At 41.2% G+C, this 17853-nt stretch overlaps 2 long non-coding RNA genes across 3 annotated transcripts in view; both read right to left on the reverse strand.

The window, feature by feature from the left end:
- LOC105497698 (uncharacterized) overlaps window positions 1–17853 on the reverse strand; it is a 207365-nt gene that overhangs the window by 34262 nt on the left and 155250 nt on the right. The window lies entirely within an intron of this gene.
- LOC105497697 (uncharacterized) lies at window positions 5551–8094 on the reverse strand. The gene is made up of 3 exons (XR_011608896.1): window positions 6771–8094; window positions 6335–6532; window positions 5551–5661 (listed from the first exon to the last, which is right to left on the reverse strand). It is a non-coding gene; the product is annotated as an uncharacterized lncRNA (long non-coding RNA).

The following is a 17853-nucleotide window of genomic DNA, read 5'->3' on the forward strand; positions in this document are numbered from 1 at the left end:
GGAGATCCCAGGAACTGATCCCAAGGCTCATGTCAATCAGCTCTTGCTCCTTCCCCCACCACCTTTAAAGCTTACCTTGCCTTTTGACTCATTCCTTCAAAGTCTAGCACAGTGATGAAAGCTTCTTGACAAATCTACTCCCTTAAAGCTTTAATGGCCACTAAGAGCTTAATGCACTACCTTTGCATAGAAATTTCTATTTTAACAAGAGAACTAGTAAACACCCAATGCCTTAGCTCATCAGAATAATGAATATAATAACTAATAATTACTTAGTTGTTGCTATATGCCAAACACTCTTTTAAGAGTTTTATATGTTTAAGCCTCACACAAATTCTATGAAGTAAGTTGTTAGAATAAAGTCTCAAACTTCCATCAAACATCTTCCCACCAGCCTGTCACTGGTGTCTGAAATCTCATCATCTGCTGTATCCTCAATCAGTGAATCCCTGGCACACAGTAGGTGTTTGGGTTCCCCAGGAGTAGACTGAGCAAGGATGCAAGTAGAAAGAGTGGACTTGGGAGGTGTAGAAAACAATGGGAGGGGATAGGGAGCTACACAGGGAAGGAAAGCAGATGGTAAAAGATGTGCCATCAGACCAGCTAATGTCATGGGCCACAGAAGCTCAGTCCCATGGGGACACTGGGATATGGTAGAGAAACATACCTCAGCATTATCTCACCCAGGAGTGAGGGAGCTGAGGTATTTATAAGGAAACTCTTGCCAATCATTGGTGGGGGACTGCTCCAGGTAGCACCAATTCCTCACCTCTTCATCTAGCAGTGGGTGTGGCAGAGTGACTTTGGAGAATCCCTCAAACAAAGAGATACAGATACTGGCAGAAGAAGTTGGCTGGAGTCTACCTAAGTGGCAAGGCCCAAGGGAGATGAACAATAACCAAGAGCATCTACCACAGTGTTTTACTAACTTTTTTTGAACGAATGAATGAGATGGTGGTGGTGACAGGAGGCAAAGATACCCTGATTTTCACTGGTTTGGTATGACTGTTAATCTTTCTTATCATCTTAGTGGCTTTCCATTATTTAGGACAACTCTACTATAGAACCTCCAGATTCTCTGATCTTGTTGGTGGCAAGGGGAAAATGCTTCACAAGAGTCCCAGAAACACAGACAGACTTCTGGTTTCCAATTGTTCAACCCCCATGATTACATTTTCACCAGTCGTCTGGAGAGTTTATCACAAAATGCCAAGGCCTCTGAAGTAGCTATCAGGAAAGCAAAAAAGACCTAAGAGGACAGATGTCATCAATTTTTCATGCTTCCTCCCTAGCAGACTCAACCACAACACTAACCTTGGTAACACAAGCCCAGTAGAAACTATGTGCAGTGCATGTTTGGATTAAATTCTCTGTTGATTTTTCTTGATTTATAAGTTAAAACTCAGCCAATGCAAATCTTTCCCCCTACTCTACCAATTTCTGTCTTGAGCTAAGTGTTCAATATTTTCTCAACCTATAATTTCTGTTATTTTTAACCTCATAAAATTATTATTATTTTTAACAGAAGCCCTGTGCAAGATTGGAGGATAGTTTTTCTGATTTTGTTTCCAGAATTATTTCACATTTCTGAATTAATATAGCACCAGGTCCCAAGAATCACATGATCTCATTGCTCTTCCACGTAGGTTTCTCATGTTAGTTTTTTCATGACACATCACACCAGAAAATAGAGTTTTAGATCCACAAGCAACACATGGTGATGGTGCTAGGGCCAAGGACAAGGAACAACTGTGATACAATCCCCTCTGGAAGAACCTACCTTCCTTGAAAAATACCTTCCTTGAAAAGGAATGTTCTTCTCCTCCACCTCCCTCCTCTTATACATTCTTTGTTTCCAAATGGAACTTCTGTGTGAAAGACTTAATATGCCTTGAATTCCAAGGTCATGTTTCAGAGGAAATTGGAAAGTTGCTCCAAAGCAGAGCCCGAGAAGACATCTGTAGCTTTGAGAAAACAGGAGCAGGTTTTGTGTGCTTTTCACAGGGGGTTGTTCACCAGGGACAAACAACAGCTGTTAACTGTAAACTAACACTGCCACCTGACCACTTTGAGGCCAGCACGCTAGGAGACTGATAAGCAAAGAAAGAGGTTACTGTAGCACATCGGGGACAACTGATCCTCTCAAGGGGAAACTGAGTCACTACCACATACTGAGGGCAGAGAAGAGTATATATATATCATCATATAATATATAAATGTATATGATATGTAAATATATAATATATAATTATATATCATAGAAATGTATATGATATATAATATATAATTATACATAATATAGAAATGTATATGATATATATAATAAATAAATATAATATAGAAATGTATATGATATATAAATATATAATAAATACTTATATATTATATAATAAAATTAATATATAATATATACTATTATATATTTCCTGCCCAGGAAATGGTGATCCTTCCAAGATGGGTGAACAGCACACTCAGTTAAGAGAAAATCCTTTTGTTAGGAAGGGAGGGCAAAAAGAGGGAGAGAAGGGAGAAAGAAGGAAGTCTTAGCACATGAATGGGTATGATGGACTTTCAAGTACCCAGAGGTTTCAGCTCACAGGAGACAAATGTCAGTAGTGAGCCTGGAGTACTGAAAGATCTAAGAAGGGAAGGCCAGAAGTTCAGCCTTCAACCTCCAAGCTGTTCCCTTGCCAATCCCCTTCTTTTTTCGCCCCTTCTCTATCACCTCTTCTCTTTCCTCTTCCAAAATAAAAATAGGAAGCGTGTAAAGCTTGGTTAATCATCTGGTTTTCAGGCTGTTTTTCCTTGGAGTGACTAAGACTGCTTTTTATTGACTTGGCAGGATGTTTTGAGATTGTGTAGAGAGGGCTCCTCTGTGTGTGTGCCCATGTGTGCGTATGTGTGCCTGCCTGCGTGTGTGTGCGTGCGTGTGTTTATTTGAGGACTGGGTTTTGGAATGCAAAGTCGCACATACGTGTTTCCTTTTTGGTGTGTATATATATATGTTTTATATTATATATAATAATATAAATATAATATATATATTATATAAATATAATGTATATATTATATAAATATAATGTATATTTTATATCATATAATTATTATATATTTATAAATATATGTAACATATAATTATTAATTATATATCCATATATAATATATAATTTTTCTTTCTTTGCCCCCTCTCCTATTAATTTACTATGTAATATAAAATGTAATAAAAATGGTAAGCCTTATATGTTGGTATTTAAGTTACAGGATATTAAAGGAGACTGTAATTCAGCTAGTAGTGTGAGTAAACATAACCCAACGATGAATAAAATGACACAGTGTCTAGAATCTTGGAGAGGGCTAGTCTGTTTTCATTTGTATGAAGGACAGTTGCATCATATCAGGCAGGTGAAGGCATGATTTTGCTTTATTTGGACGATAAATATAGAAAAAAAGAGATATACCTAGTTGATAAGGGTTTCATTGTTCTGAATCATTCCGTTATCAACTTGACCACGCTAAAATCTTTCTCAGAATCCCCTTCTCTTTCTCTTCCTAATCTGCATGGTTCCAGGTTAGAGTTGGCCAAAAGGGGAGCTTGTTCAGGATTTTGAAGACAGAAGTAAAGCCATGGCCATTACTCTCAGCAGGTCGCTTACTCTGCATCCAGCCCATACTCTTGAATGCTGACCTACTGATGAACCAAATTGTCATCCATGGCCCCAGAGATTCAGTAGCTATATAGAGGCATCAGATAGCCCCCTAGAAGAGCTCCTCCTTTGCTTTCCATTCAATCCCAGAGCTGTGAGATTCTCCTGCATTTCTTTTTCACTTCTCTAGTAAAATGTAATCAGCCTTTACTGTAGCATGATCCATCAATCACTGTCAAAGAACATGAACTTCACATCAAAGACATAAAAAGTGCCCTCCTTTTTTTTTTCTAGCAAAAAAGGAACAGGTTTCTAGGCATTCCACTATTGTATTGATCATTTACTGCAACTTTCGGGATGTAAATGTCGTAATAGTGACATTAGGAATACATTTTGCTGTTCTGACTTTTAACATAAGGAAAATAGAAATAGAAATTCCATGTTTAGCCAGAAATCATCTTGAGCATCCAGCATATAAACTTACTGATTATACTTAAATCAGCCTTGTAATGAATGCCATACTTGCAAATGGACGTAGACACCAAGGGCCGTCCTCTATAAAGCATTTCATCGCAGCTGGTGTCCAACAGTCCTTGTTTTTAATATGCTGAGTGCTGTGCTTGATATAAAATGGGAAGGCTATTATTGATTACTAATAATCAACTGATGATTAGTAATTTTTCTGAAATAGAGGCTTACATCATATTTCACTGATTGCTCTAAATCCTGGTGTTCCACACTCTGCGCTGTTCCACTCTGAACCACCATGGTTCACAGGACAGGCTCTCATCCTCTAAGGGGGCATCTGATGCAAGTGGGTTGAAGGATGGACAGAAGCAGGCATATCCCAAGCACTTAAAAGTATGTTTGTGATTTCGCCTGTTCATCCTTTTGAGTTCTTTGATTGCAGGCAACAGAAACAATCTTCGTCCAACCAGCAAAAGAGGGATTTGGAGAAAGAAAAGGAAGCAGCTCACGGAACAGAAGGTAAAGCTGGAGAAGGAGGATTGGAGCGTCTGGGGAGCAGACACTCATGGCTGTGGGCAGAGGGGAGCCTCTTCAGAGAACCACTGTCTGCTTGATAGAACTGCAGCCATCTTCAGTCCCGTCAGGCACTCTGCTCAAGATTTCCATCTAGGGATAAGGGATGGGCCCTGTTTGAGTTTCAGGCTGCCCTTGGCCAAGGCAAGGGGGACTTGGCTGCTAGACTATAAACACTGGGGGAGGGATGGCTTCTCAAAGAGAAATCAGTACATCCATAACAGAGGTCACTGTGTCATGAAAAGATGAACCCTGTGGTGTCTTCCCATTGACATTTTCTGTATGAGTAATGTGACTATGACCAGGACACGAGACAGGGTGGCCCAAGAACAAGCCCCTGGTCTCGGTATTATGTTTCCAGCTCCTCATTTCCTACTAAGTAGCCTAGGTTTCTGGGAATTATCCAGAACCAGATGGTATTTGTATTTCCAAGAGACCCAGCATTTCAAAGTCTGACATATGCCACACTCAGATAGCTATGAAAGCAAAGCCAAGCGACAATTGGGACCAGTTTTTTCCAGACATCTCTTTTTATCTAGATCCCAGTTACACGGAGTCTGAAAAGTTCCATTATCTCAGCAGAGAAATCACGGCAGGCAAGTTTGCTATGGCTATTTCATTTCTGTGTTGTCCAACAACTGCTCAAATCTCAATCCCTTCTCTCCAGTCAAATGCATCTTTTGGCCCAAATCCGGGGCCCCACATACATAGCTCCTAATATCTGGAATAGCCTGCACAGCCAAGTGAATGAGTCAGTCTTCTGAGTTGATTCAAATCCCCAGAGACTTAGTTCCAGAAGCTTCCAACAATGCCCTTAGGGCGCATGACCATGTTTGAACATTCAGTAAAGTGTGAACTTGTGGTAGTCTCTGTATATAGACTCAGTTATCTGCATTCATCTGTCTTTTTTCTTAGGTCAGGAGAGTCCCAAGGAGAAGGATCATATCTGGTTTCCTCTTCTGCTTCTCCCCGGTGTCTAGGAGAGTGCACACTCAGTCAGCATTGATAACTAACTCCGGTAAATAACTTGAAGAAAAGGCAAACATTAGGAGACAGAAAACCAGATACTAATCTCACTTTTACAAATGAGGGCAAGCCATCCAACCTCAGTGAGCCTCAGTCCTCTCATCTTTGTAATGGTGACCATAATTCACTCCACTTTCCTGCCACAGAGCAGTTAGAATGCTTAAACGAGGAAGGTGATGTGAAAGTGGCTTATCGTCTCAGCTATAGACATGCCACATTGCTATTAAGTCACCAAGGCAGGCTAGAGACAATCAGAATAAAACCTGGACGAGCTCAGTCAACCCTGGCAACCCTGGCATTCTGGTTCTCCTAGAACAGTGTTGTATGTTTATTCTCTTGGGGTAACATTTAAGCTTTGAGGCCACAGAGCAGAAGCCTTGCCATTTGATATCAAGCACAGCAGTCAGCATATTAAAAACCAGGACTGCCGAACGCCAGCTGCGACGAAATGCTTTATCAGAGGACATTAAGAAGTCAGGCTCTTCCTTTCTCAGCAGTATTTTTTCTAAGGTCTTTTTTTCCATCTGTCCCTACCACGAAGACACTTGTTCACACTCAGACTGCTTCCTGCCTGGACCCCTGCCACCTTCTCCTGCCTGACTTTCTATCTCTTGCCTCCTCACCCTGTCTCAGTGCCAGAAAGCTCGCGATGCCACTTCGCAACGCAGCTTGGAACAGCTTCCGGGTTTCTGCACCAGCTGCCTTCTCTGTGTTGGGGGCTAGAGATATTAAAAATCGCCTTCTATATCGCTGCTTTGTGTCCTTCCATCCTTTCTTCCCCCCGTTTTGGATTTTGTTTTCTTTTTTCTTAAAATTGCCTGCTAAAAGCAAAAGCCAAAAGTGACTTCTTTACCTCCCTTTTTTTTTTTTTTTCCTTTTTGTTGTGTTTAACATAAATCAATGTTCTCTGTCTCTGAAAACTAAAAGTCCCATATAACCAAAACTCCAGCACAGCAAAATCATTTTGAAGTTTTGGCAGAAAGTCCTAGGAGAGTAACACCAAAAGGAACTCCTGCATTGCAAACTTTTGCTGGGGTACCCCAGCCTTCAACAACGTACCCCCAGTGCTCAGTGTTGTGATCTCCAGGTCAAAAACTATGCAGGAGTTTTGCCTCCAGCTTTTCTCCTCCTAAACCTGGACCAAAATTCCTTTCTTTCTGACCATCTGGTCTCCTCATTTAACTTGGCCAAGCACAGCTTGACAATTCTCCCCTACTGCGATGTCACAAAGGGAAGCAAAAGAGACCTGAAATCAGCCTGATACAGTCTCAGACTTCAATTCCATGCTACTTAAGGTGAAATAAACCATCAAAGTGATATATTAGGAAACTATGAGCAGCAAAGCCATGTTCATTCAAAACTGAAGGCAGGGAAGAAATGGATTTAAAATGAATAGTTCTGGTCCTTTGGGAAGAAATGACTGGAAATTCTATCCCACTGAGCCTTACTTCTAAACAATAATGGCCAATCGCATTTGCATTATTCTTCACAGTTAACAGAGCACATTTACAAATGGGAGGACATCAAAGGACAGCTAATAATAATTTATATTTGACTCCTCCTATTTTTAAGTCTCTTTTGAGATTGGAAACTTCCATTCATCCTCTCCCAAATTTTGGAATCTGGAGAAAGCAAGAATTTATTCAATCATTCATCTATTCAACTCTTGTCTATTGGATGTCTACGGTGTGCCTGCCACTGTACCAGGCCCTGAAATATAAAGCAGTGAAAAAAACAGATGAGGTCGTAGATCTCATCGAGCTTATATTCTAGTACGGAAATAGACAATAAGCAAATTGAACAAATATAGACTGTGTCAGGTGGGATAAGGTGGGGATAAAAGCAGAAAACAAAAACAAAGCCAGGTAAAGGGTACAGAGAGTCATAGGGGAGTGGATACTGTTTCCTGTAGGGTGGTCCCGATGAAGTGATGTTTGAGCAGAGACTTAAGGAACGAAGGGCCCAGCCAGAGAGGAAGCAACGACTCTTGAGAACAAGGCATGGAAGGCCTTGTTGGACACTGCAAAGATGTTGGCTTTCAGCCTGAGCGAGTGGGAAGACTTTACCCAGTTTTCAGCAGAGTAACATGATCTGACTTACATTTTGAAAGGGTTCCTCTTGCAGACACTGTGCACTATCCCTAGTAGCCATTTCTTCCTTCTTGCATGATAGAAAACCCACAATTTTAGCTGGATGCATGGCATCACAGAATAAAGACTATATTTCCCAGCCTTTCCTGCAGGCAGGTATAGCCATAACACTAAGTCTGGCCAATGGACCGTGAGTGGAAGTGTGATGGGGTAATTCAAAAGTTACGCTTAAAAGACAGGTGGTTTTGACCTTTTTCTTCTTTACTTTGTTCTTCATCCTCTGCCTAGAATGCAGATGTGATGGTTGGAGCTCCAGTTGCTATATTGGACTATGAAGACAAGGGTCACCCCTCTGGATGGGACAGTGCGGAGTTGGAAGAAGCTCAGGTCCTGAAGATTTTGTGGAGTAGATCCATACCAGCACATACAGGCTGACTGCAGACATTAATTTTATCTCATGCCCCTGGAAGCTAAGCCCAGTTCAAATGGCTGCTATCTTTCTGTCTACTGTGTAGGGAACAATATTGGAGGGATAAGAGTGAAAATAGGGATAGTCTCTATTTCATAAATAGGAACCCTGAAGCCTGAAGAAGTTAAATGAAGTACATTAGGATTGTGGGTAAAAGTATTGGCTTTGAAGTTAGTAAACTTGTCTGTATTTAAATCCTGCCTCCAATACTTCCTAACCTTGTAACCTTGTGCAATTTCTCAGCCTCTGTAAGCCCGATTTCCTCATCTGTAGAATGGGATGATAACAATGCCTATCGTAGACTATGATTGTGTGTATTAAATAAAATAAACCATGAAAGGACCTAACAGCCTGGTAGAATTGGCATTCCTCACCTGCTGGTTCCCTCTCCCTCCTCCGCTTCTTCTCCAGACCCTTTCCCACCTCTTGCATCTGTCCAGGAAATGGTGATCCTTCCAAGGGGGTGAACTGCACACTCAGTTAAGAGAAAATCCTTTTGTTAGGAAGGGAGGGCAAAAAGAGGGAGAGAAGAGAGAAAGAAGGAAGTCTTAGCACATGAATGGATATGATGGACTTTCAAGTACCCAGAGGTTTCAGCTCACAGGAGACAAATGTCAGTAGTGAGCCTGGAGTACTGAAAGATCTAAGAAGGGAAGGCCAGAAGTTCAGCCTTCAACCTCCAAGCTGTTCCCTTGCCAATCCCCTTCTTTTTTCGCCCCTTCTCTATCACCTCTTCTCTTTCCTCTTCCAGAATAAAAATAGGAAGCGTGTAAAGCTTGGTAAATCATCTGGTTTTCAGGCTGTTTTTCCTTGGAGTGGCTAAGACCGTTTTTTATTGGCTTGGCAGGATGTTTTGAGATTGTATAGAGAGGGCTCCTCTGTGTGTGTGCCCATGTGTGCGTATGTGTGCCTCCCTGTGCGTGTGTGTGCACGCGTGTGCGTGTTTATCTGAGTACTGGGCTTTGGAATGCAAAGTCGCACATACGTGTTTCCTTTTTGGTAGCAGATTCTCTTCCTAATTATGTTTTGCTCAGGCTAATATTAAAACGAATTGGTTTCCTCTGACAACAATAAGTGTAATAATAACAGGAAATGGCCCAGAATCATACAATAACAAAAATAGAGCCAGAGAGGAAGCAACAAGACTCTTGAGAACATTTTGCTGATCCACTTCTCCGTTCCATTTCGTCCATGAATTCATCTCTTCACTGATTCAGGAAACTATGCTTATTACTGGTGAGACTAACGGGAAGCCTGAAAAAAATTCAACTTATTCCCTTTAATCAGAAATTTGTGAACCACTAAATACAAAAAATTAGGAAAAAAAGATGCATGTCAGCTTCTGTATAAAGATTGGCCTGTATTCTACCCAACACCACTATTTTGTAAGAAGGGTTAAGTCAAAATAACACTTCCATTAATTATCTTATACATGAAAGGTTCTGATAAGTTCTGCAGTAAAACAACCTGGCTCACTTTGTCAAACCTAACAAGGCCCAAATGTATTTGATCATGCAACTATCTTTTCCTTTTTTATTGACTACTTGTGAACTTTGAAATTAGGATTATAGAATACAAACCTTTCAACGTCTTCATTCGCAAGGAAATGCTCTACTTGTGTTCTGAATGCTGTCTCTGGGCATTTATTCTTAATATCATGCACATTAATTGTGTTATTTGGTTGCTTAAGCCTCCCTAAAGAGCCTATTCTCTTAACAATAGCATATTCTATTCACCAACATAATTGATTCAAGCAGAAGTTTGGAAGATAAAATGCCTTCGCAATCTAACAACCATCGTCTTGACCTTACCTGACACATTCAGGAGGAGGAAAAGGGATCTCTCTATCCCAAAGCACTTTTTTCTTTGCCCTCCCTGAACAGGAAGTCTTCGGGGTCATTTCTACCAGTGGATGGAACCTCAGGCCAGTTCACTTCACAACACACACAGACCCTCTTTGTTAAGGAGAGAGATAAGCACCAGTAACAACCTCTTTACTTACTTAAATTTGTGTGATGAAGGGTCCATAGTAATCCACCAGGGATTCACAGGGTGAATGGGTGGGTGAAGAATCTAGCTACAATAGCTATTTACAATTGATGCCAATAAAGCCCTTGAGTCTAGCCTGTGTGTGTATTAAATGAGATGACAGAAGACAAGGCCGACGTCAGAGTTCAGGGAACCTGGTCTAAGTACACTCCATGGGTCCAGGTTTGACTCGTAGACTTGGTACACACAGCAATCAACAATCAACCAGTTTGTCTGATTAATGACAACTGCCAAAAGGGGTCACACACAAAGTACCAAAGCCCAGCTAAGCCCAAAAGGGGTCAGCTTGCTGGTCACAAAGGCTTTTTATTAGGTGAGACATCTGTTCAGATCTCTGTTGCCAATTAAGTCGTTATTGGATTCTGCTAACAAGTATTGATAGCTGATAGTGGGAGATGCCATTGAGAGGATACATTAGCACCTTCACTGCTAACTGTAAATCAGCCTGCTGTGTTTACCTGAGAGCATCTGAATAAGCACCTCCTTCTGGCTTTCCCAGGTGGGGGTTCTCCCCTGTTCCTGGAATGAGGTACAGTGAGAGTGGCTGTCTAAACACCCAGCAACCAATCAGAGCATCCAGGGCAAAGGTATTGAGCTCCACAGAAACTTTTGTATAAAGACGTTCGTTATTTTTATCTTTCTAAAGTAATACAGACGTGGCAGAAAATTCAGAATATTGTAGGCAATCAAAAGAAAGGAAATCAAGATGACCCATAGTGTCATAATCTTGCTATCTCTCCTTAGAATTTTTTTTCTGTACACTTACTGTATTTCCACAGGGCTGAAATCATGCTGTTCCTGGCATGCGAGCCTTTGTTTTACTCCATTCCAGCCACACTGGCCCCCTTGAAATTCTCCCAACACTCCAGGCATATTTCCACCTCACGACCTTTGCATTTTCAGTTTTCCCCTCATGGAATGTTCTTCCTCCGGAACCTCCAATGACCAGCATTCACACCTGTGTCAGGTCACTGTTCAAATGCTGTTCCCTCCAAGAAAGCTTCCTGACCAAATGAGCAAAAACAATTGTTTCTCTTTGCCATTCTTCGATTTCTTGTTCTGCTTTATTTTCCTTCAATGCACACATGAGCTGATAGCATATTTTATAGTCATTTGCTTGTTATCAGTGTTTCCACTGCAGTTTAAGCTCCACACAGGCAGATGCTTTGCTTTGTTCATCAAATCCCTACAACCTAAAACATTGCCTGCCTGGCCATAGCCAGTGCTCCATAAATATTTATTAAATAAGTGAACACATTTTGTTTTGTGAATTGATTTTTTTTCCCTATAACAATATTGTACAGAACCTTCAGGATCACTAAATATTCTTCAGTAAACTTTTAAAAAGACTATATCACATCCTATACTATGGCTGTATTATAATGAATCTAATCAATTTCCAGTGGTTGAACAGTTAGGTTAAGTAGTCCTCCATCTTTTTTTTTTTTAAGAGAGAGAGGAACTTGCTCTTTTGCCCAATATGGAGTGCAGCAGTGTGATCACAGTTCACTGCAGCCTCAAATTCCAGGCTTAAGTGATCCTCCCACCTCAGCCTCCAGAGTTGCTGGGACTACAGTGGATGCCAACATGTTTACCTCCTCACCCCACCATCTTTTATTCTCCCATTTCTAAACATATATAGTACCTTGAAAGTATTTACATGATTTGTCCGTACAGGGCAAACCTTGACCTTGAAGACTTAGTTGAAAGTTTAACTGGAGGAACAGTCATTGGTAAACCGTTGACCCAGAAGGAATTTGAATTCCTTTGATAGAGAAGGTAGAGATGAGCACACATCCCCAACTGGGAGAACTGGCCACATTATTTTCAGTGGTCAGTGATGTGATAGTCACCTCACATGTGATTTCATGCAAGTACTCAAGCCTTGCGTAAAAGAAGAAAGTATGTAGAGATATGTAGGTGTCGTGGGCTAAATTGTGCCCTCCCATTCATATGTTGAAGCCCTAACTCCCAGTACCTCAGAGTGTGACTGCATTTGGAGATAAGATCTTTAAAGAGGTGATTAAATTATAAGAAGGGTATGAGGGTGACCCTGATCTAATCTGACTGATGTCTTTAAAGAAGACGACATTTGGACACAGAGAGAAATACCAGGGATGTACAGGCACAGAGGAAAGACCATGTGAAGACACAGGCAGAAGACAGCCATCTCTAAGCTAAGGAAAGGGGCCTCAGAAGACGCCATCCCTGTCAACATCTTGATCTTGTATTCCCAGATTCCAGAACTACAAGAAAATAAATTTCTGTTGTTTAAGTCACCTGGTCTGTGGTATTTTATTATGGCAGTCAGAGTAAACTACTACAATAGGTAAGTGCAATGATGTTAAGATGTCTCCGAGTCAAGCACAGTGGCTCATGCCTATAATCCCAGCACTTTGGGAGGTCGAGGTGGGTGAATCACCTGAGGTCGGGAGTTCGAGACTAGTCTGGCCAACATGGCAGAACCCTGTCTCTACTAAAAATACAAAAATTAGCCAGGCATGCTGGGTGGCACCAGTAATCCCAACTACTCGAGAGGCTGAAGCAGGAGAATTGCTTGAACCAGGAGGTGGCGGTTATAGTGAGCCGACATCATGCCATTGTACTCCAGCCTGGGCGACAAGAGTGAAACTCCGTCTCAAAAAAAAAAAAAAAAAAAGATGTCTTTGAAAGGGAATTTGGGGCTTGGTAAGTATATATTTTATTGCATCTCAAAGGTCACAATTTTCTACACTAACATTTCTAAAATTAAAATGAAAGTTGTTAGGTGCATATAAATCAATAGTTGAACACTTACTTAATGTGTAACTTTTCTGGAACTCTTGGAGGTAAAAAATTAAGCAACAAAAGTGAATGTATAGTTCTCAAGGAATCAATGTAGATTTCAAATTACTGGTAATTTCTGTGCCTCTCCAGGGGATATTTTATTTCCACTCTAGTTTGTCCACTTTTTAACTGTTAATTAATTAATTTGACTAATATATAGTAAGCACTTACTATGCAACCGTTCCTGGGGATACAGCAGTGCGTAAGATAGGTGTTTTCCAACCATCATGGAATTTAAACTTATTGTGAGAGTTTAAATGACAGGCAATTGCAATAGGGCGCCTTTAACTGGCAGAAGAAACTTCATTTCCTAAGTCAGGGGTTGGCAAACTTTCTGTAAAGGGCCAGAAAAGAAATACTTACAGCTTTGTGGGCCATGCAGTCTCTATCTCAACTACTCAGCTCTGCTATTGTAGAGTGAAAGCAGCCATAGACAGTAGGTAAACAATGAGCATAGCTGTGTTCCAATAAAACTTTATTTACAAAAACAGGATGTAGGCCAGATTTGACTCAGGGGCCATAGTGTGCTGACACCTAAATTCTACACTCGAGGATTGCATCACCATTTTTTTTTTCCCTCAGGCCAATAGAAGACATCTCTGCATAAATAGCCTGTCAAGTGAGATGCATCCAATAAAGCGTGGATAGATTCTTGGGCTCTGTAGCTTATGCAAGAGAACAGATGATTCTTGCAAGATCTGTCTGAGACCTCTAACTACACAAAACATGAAATTGCATATCCAGATGGTTCTACCAGAAATAAGAGGTGTGGTCACCTGAGCTTATGACACCAGTCCTGCCCTTCTCTAACATTTCAGAACATTGAACACCACCCTTTCATATGATTCAAGGCAGCAATGCTGGGGCGTGATTGTGCCTAAAGTTTGGGGCTGGGCTGGCAGCCTCTGAGCATTGCTGCCCTCCATTAGGGCTTATTCGTGCTTCTTATCCAAGTTTCCAGTGCCTTTGCTCTCAAAACAGTACTTCTCACAAACCATGATTTGTGGCCTACACTGCATGTACCACACCCTGAAGTAAAACTTCCAGACCACATTAAAACACGGGTGTGCACAGTTTCCAAAAATTTCTATGTAGAGTTGATCTACCTGGATATAGAAGTGGTATAAAGTCTTCAGTCCTACAATTATAGGCTCTCTGAAGCCCGCACTTTCCAGTATAAGAAAGCATAACTAAGGTCCCAAATCATTGGGAACTGCATCATAATTATGACTGAACTTTCGAACATCATTCCACAAAAAACAGTTGCTCAACAACAAGCAGGGACAAGGTGTGAGGCACAGAGGACAAACGACTTTTCCTCACTGAGGAGCTTATTCATGCATTCAACAAACATTCATTCTCCGCTTGCTACGAGCCAGGCACTGTTCTAGGTGCTGGGTAAGACAAAAATCACTGCCCCATGGAGATTACAGTCTGTATCCAGACAGGCTTCCTGGTAGAGGAGACAACTGAACTGGGAGGGGTTTTATATTGTACAACTCCAGTGGGGTGCTCTTCACATCACAGTCTATTTCAATAGCATTCCCTGGTCTATAGGCATACCATTCTGAATGCAGTCAATCTCGTCTGAATAACATTCCCTGGAATTGTGAGATGTACAACCCGTGTGGTCTTATGTAGTCACCATGACTGGAGTCTTGAAAAAGGATAAGGATTTTAGTAGGTCCAGAAACGAAGGAAGTCAGTCCAAGGAGAGGGAAATAATATGTGCCAAGGTATTCTGGCCGGGCGCGGTGGCTCACACCTGTAATCCCAGCACTTTGGGAGGCCGAGGCGGGCGGATCACGAGGTCAGGAGATCGAGACCATCCTGGCTAACACGGTGAAACCCCGTCTCTACTAAAAATGCAAAAAATTAGCCGGGCGAGGCGGCGGGCGCCTGTAGTCCCAGCTACTCGGGAGGCTGAGGCAGGAGAATGGCGTGAACCCGGGAGGCGGAGCTTGCAGTGAGCCGAGATCGCGCCATTGCACTCCAGCCTGGGCGACTAAGCGAGACTCTGTCTCAAAAAAAAAAAAAAAAAAAAAAAAAAGGTATTAATAATCATTTATTTAGTGCCTACTATTACATGACTCTGGGCCCCGGGGCTACTAAAAGGTAAACTCCTAGGACTTGCATTATAACACCACATCACTCCTTCAGTCATAGAATTTTAAAAATTGTTATTAGGCACCCACTGTGTTCTGGGCCCTGCTATAAAACACAGGGATGTAGTAGTGAAGAAATCAGAAGTGGTCCCTAACCACATAGAATCCACAATCCAATGGGAAAGACATCTTCGCTAATTACAAGATAATGAGCAATTCAAAAGTAAAGGCTGGGCACTTAGGAGACTTGTAACTGAGTAGTTAAGAGACTTCTCTGTTGGATGAGGGTGGAAAGAAGGGAATAAAAGCTTGAGAGAGGGGAATAGATTTGGATTATCTAAGAAATTAAACGTTCACAGCAGCAGCAAACCAGGACCACCCTTGAGGAAGGTGGGCAGTTCAACTAGCAGAGATTTAACACACCATCTTCTTGCTAATCCTGAATATTAGGTCTCCCCAAGAATGAAGGAGAGGAAAGGATGACCTCAGTATGCATTCTGTGGACACATGACCTTGTTTCTTTAAATGACAGTGCAGGCATCAGTATAAACTTACTGAATACTAGGGGAACAGATTTAGGAAGAGCAGCGGCCCATGACTCCACACCCAAATATTTCTGAGAATTTGGCTTTTCTTCCCTTGGAAATGGTGAAGCAGAGGAATCCCAGAAACAATTTCTATAAGGAGGGGAAACTCGGGAACTCGAGAGAGAATAGGATGTGCTAATGCGGAAATTATGGACTGGGGCTAATTTTTGAGGTCAGACTTCTCTGAAGATGTCTGACATATGATCCAGAAGCCAGCAGGATGCACCACGTTCTATTTATCTGGGCAAATTAACCTCAAAGTACAGCAGCCTTAAGGAGATTTGGAAAAGATCTTCTATAGTAAACACAGACACAGCAATGGCAGATTGGGTTAAGAAGGAAAAGTCTCAATACTTTAGAAGAGTAGTTCTCAAACTACGGTGTGCATTAGAATTGAATTGCATTTTTTACAAATTCCCAGATGATGCTCATACTGTGGAACCACCTGTTTATGACCACCACTTCTGCGTACATTTTGAGGCCTTCCAGAATCTGGCCCAAAACCTCCTGTTCACACTTCTTTGCCACATTTATGTTTCTCATCACGCACTTGACCATCCCAGAAAACTGAGATTCTTTTCACATGTCCAGAACATGCCATAAATGAGGCCTTCTCTATGTATTTGTTTATTCTGTTTTCTCCATCCTTAATTCCTCACTCTGCCTCATGAAACCCTTAAGACCAGCACAAATACTGCCTTCTCCAACCAGCTTTGTCTAAACGATTAACTCAGAATTGCATTTTTAAGCTCAACTAGTGTTCAGTGCACTAATGTTTTGTGCGGATTATTATCTCCCTAAAGATAGGCACCTTGTTATTTAGGCATTTATTCAGCAAATACATATGAGGTACCATTGGGTTTATGTGCCTGGGCCCAGCTGGGAGCTGAAGTTATAATGGAGAAAGATACAATATCTAGACTTTCCAGGAGCATATTTCATGGGAGAAAGAGAAGGAAACTGGTAACTGCAACATAGGGTGATGAGGACTAAAAGCTGGTTACAGGAGCACTTGAGAAAGTCACCCACAGTACTGACTAATTCAGGAAAGACTTTCCAGAAGAAATGATTGCTTTCTGACATGTCCAAGATAAGTGGGATTTATTGACAAAAGCATAGGAAGAACAAAGTAGGGTAAGAGAAAGGGTGACCCAAAGCCAGAGATGAGAGGGAAGTTATGACTGAAGAGTCAAATCCAAGAGAGAAAGGATGAGAGATGAAGCTGGGGGGAAAAGCTAGGATTGGTTCATGTGATCCCTAGATCCATATGTATCAGCCTTGGTCCAAGCAGGAGACAAAAACCACATGGTATGTTAAACAGGGAAAATGAGAGGCAATAAATTGATACCTGACATACCATGTCAGAAAATTTAGACTTCATCTATAAGGATTTTCAACAGGGGAGTGACAAGAACAATTACAAGTAGTATTAAATAGATGTTCAATAAATCTGACCTGAACTGTCACTTTCTCTTCTCAATACACGCCCAAGAAGGAAAAATAGCTCTTCCCACACATAATTTTCTATGGAGTCCACCACACACTAACACCACCATAACCATCCAGTACTGAGCTTTAGAGCATATCTTCTGCCTAAAGCCATATACCAGATTCATGATTTTCCAAGAGCAACTGAGATTTCCTCAAGCCAAACCTCAAGAAAAATCATCCAAAATTCCCAATTGCAATGAAACCCCAAATCTAAAAAAGGCAATTTGTGCAGTGCCCATTATGGTTTTATTATGGAAGCTTTTGCACAGTTGTGGTTAGGGTCCTCCCAGTGCTTATGAAGTGATGAGTCACAGCAAATGAATGAAAGTGTGCATTATTCCATGAGGCTGACCATACAACATATTTAATATGTGATATTTAAGATCCTTCATAGTAAACATATACTAAATTTAGATATACGTGTATGTGTTTGTATATAGAAACTTTGTGGACTAGTGAATAACCCTCTTTGTGTATGTTTTAAAGGCTTAACAGAGAGCCAAAATTAACTCTACCTGTTCCTTT

The sequence above is a fragment of the Macaca nemestrina genome, chromosome 10 (genome assembly GCF_043159975.1).
Source record: "Macaca nemestrina isolate mMacNem1 chromosome 10, mMacNem.hap1, whole genome shotgun sequence".
Taxonomy (NCBI): domain Eukaryota; kingdom Metazoa; phylum Chordata; class Mammalia; order Primates; family Cercopithecidae; genus Macaca; species Macaca nemestrina.